The 3,037-nt window shown below is 45.0% G+C and overlaps 1 protein-coding gene across 1 annotated transcript in view; it reads left to right on the forward strand.

Moving 5' to 3' along the window:
- Positions 1-3,037, forward strand: part of CWH43 (cell wall biogenesis 43 C-terminal homolog) — a 74,217-nt gene that overhangs the window by 70,214 nt on the left and 966 nt on the right. The window lies entirely within an intron of this gene.

Genomic DNA, 3,037 nt, shown 5'->3' on the forward strand with positions numbered 1-3,037 from the left:
TACACACACACACGTGCCCAGCATGTGTTTAAGCCGCCGGGTCTGGGACTTGAACCGTGGTCGACTATATGGGAGTCCAGCGACATAGCCATTATGCCAACTGCTGGTCCCAGTAATTAATATTTTTTTAAATAAATTTACTTATTTATTTCATTCCATTCGTCATTATTATTATTATATATAGAGCACATGTGCTTGCCAGAAAGACAGAGAGAGACAGATACAAAGTGAGAAATTGTACCTCCCCCCCCAAGTGGGGATGACCACACCACAATCCTTTCTCCATTCTCCTCTCGGGATCTGGGGCACACATGCACACACGCTCGGCTTGAGTTTAAGCTACCGGGTCCGAGACTTGAACCGTGGTCAACTACATGGGAATCCAGTAACATAGCCATTACATAACTGCTGGTCTCATTATTATTATTATTTTAATTTGAGCAGAGAGAGATGGAGAGAGAGAGAAAAAGAAAGTGAGAAAGCAAGCCACTAGGTCTGGGACTCAAACCACGGTCAGCCATGGGGGAATCCAATGTCCCTAACCACCACAGTACCTCCCGGCCCCTCTTTTTTTTTTTTTTTTAATCTTCACCTTTCTGACTGGGGTTAGGTGGTATCTCATTGTGGTTCTGATCTGCATCTCCCTTATTGTGAGGGATGTCAACATTTTTTCATATGCTTTTTGGCTGTTTATATGTCTTCCTTAGAGAGATTTTTGTTCAGTTTATTTTCCCATTTTTTAATTGGACTGATCATTTTTTTTTTTTCAGGTAAGCTGCTTAAATTCCCTGTGTTTTCTGGTTATGAGTCCCTTATCTGAGGCGTAGTTTACAAAAATATTCTCCCATTCTGAGGGTTGTTGATTCATACTACTACATCTTTTGCTGTGCAGAAACTTCTTAACCTAATGTAATCCCACTTATCGATTTTTAGGATTATTACCTGTGCTTTGGGGGGGGTCTTATTTTAGAAGTCTTTGCCTACCCCAATGTCTCCTAGAGTTTCTCAGTGTTTTCCACCAGTAATTTTATACTTTGAGGTCTTAAGTTTAGATCTTTGATTCACCTTGAGTAGATTTTTGTTAATGGTGAGAGATAGGGGTCCGGCAGGTGGAGTGGTGGTTAAGGCACCAGACTCCCACATGGCCTGATGTGTTTTTCAAGCCACTAGGGCTGGAATTTGAACTACAGGTGGCCTTATGAGATTTGGCTCCCTTAACTACCATGTTACAGGGCTGGCCCTAGAGTTTATGTGTGTGTGTGTGTGCTTGTATTTTGATACATTCATGAACATGTATGTATATGAGTCTAAGAACATATATTCTCACGCCGGGCGCGGGTGCGTGCGTGCCCAAGATCCCAAGAGGAGAATGGAGGAGAAGGGATTGCAGTGTGACCACCTCCCCGGGAGTGATTTCTCGCTTTCTGTCTCTATGTCTCTCTCTGTCTGGCGAGCGCACGCGTCCTATAGCGAAAATCTCTCCCAAAAAAAAGAACATATATTAAAAATTATATATATACTATGTGCACATACACAAGGAAACTTCCCCTTGTTTTTGTGAGAGATTCCGATCGTCAGTTTCCTTTCTTCAAGGACTTAGCATGTTCTTGAAGGCCGTGCCTATGAAACAGGTTAGAGCTTTGATCTTAGAAATTGGGAAGTAAATAACCTGGGTTTGCTAGAATCTGAGAGGTGGAATTACGAGGGCTACATGGAGTTGGGAGTGAGCTTAGTCCAGCGTGTTGTCCGTGCGAAGCTGAGACCCGCATGTGCACAGTCTCACTCTCCACTCTCTTCCCACTGCCATGGTGAGCGCACCTGCCACGTCTCCCACCCTGCTCTGGCTGCTCTTCCATTTCTGTGCACTTTCCAGCTGTGAGCGCTCCTCCTTCTCCACTCCATCCGAACCCCCTGGCTTTCTGACTGGCTGCCCTGCTTCGACCCTTCTCCCAGAGGTCGTTCTCTCCACTGAAGCCCCCCAACGCCTCTGCCCCAGGCCCCTCTGAGGGATCCCCATCTCACTCTCAAAACAAAGTGTGACGTCCTCACACCAGCCTGCAAGCAAGGCTTTGCATCATTAGCCACCATTGCCACTTGCCACCCCACACTCACCTGCCACGCTCCCCTGAGCCCTCCACTCCAGTCATGGTGGAGTAGGCACCAAATGCCAAGGGCATTTCTACCTCAGGGTCCTGGCCTTTGCTGCCCCTTTCCCTAAAATGCCCTTCCTCCAGTATCTGTATGGTTTCACTTTGATTTTGCTCCCTTGTCATTTTATGAGAGAAGTATCATCTGCTATAAAGTAGCAGCCTTAGGGCCAGCAGGTAGTGAGGGGGTTGAGGCACTGGACTCCCACATTGTCAACCGTGGTTTGAGTCTTGGGCCTGACAGCTTGCTTTTTCACTCTCACTTTCCCTCTCTGTTTATCTCTGGTGAGTGTCTGTGTACTATATCAAATTAAAAAATAATATTAGTGGGGGACTGGCAGGTGGTGTGGTGACTAAGGGTGCTGGACTCCCACATGGCTGACTGTGGTTTGAGTCCCAGACCTGGTGGCTTGCTTTCTCCCCCCCACCCCCCCACTATGTCCCTCTCTGGTCAAATTAAAAAATAAATGAATAAATAAAATTAAATAAAATAATTCTTTAAAAATAATCATATTAATAAATAAACTTAAATAACTAATTCTTAAAATAAAATAAAGTAGTAAACTCAGCCACCCAGAGCCCCTGTCCTGCTTACTCTGCTTCCCTGTCACTACCCGTAGACGTCATGCAAACACACCTGTTACATCTGTCCTCCCCAGCTGGGGGGAATGCCCGCAAGGGAAGGCCTTCCTCTGTTCACTGCTTAGCCCTGGAGCCTGGAACAGTGCAGCACATAGCAGGGACTCCGTACATATTTGCTTCATTGATTACATGAATGAATGAAACTGACAGGATTCATTTTGTTTTCTTCTTTTTCTTTGGAAGAAACAAAGTATAATAAATCCTTTTTTTTTTTTTTTTTTTTTTTTTTTTTGGGGCCCGTATTTCCC

Source organism: Tupaia chinensis, unplaced genomic scaffold (genome assembly GCF_000334495.1).
Source record: "Tupaia chinensis unplaced genomic scaffold, TupChi_1.0 Scaffold000054_1, whole genome shotgun sequence".
NCBI classification, from domain to species: Eukaryota; Metazoa; Chordata; class Mammalia; order Scandentia; family Tupaiidae; genus Tupaia; species Tupaia belangeri.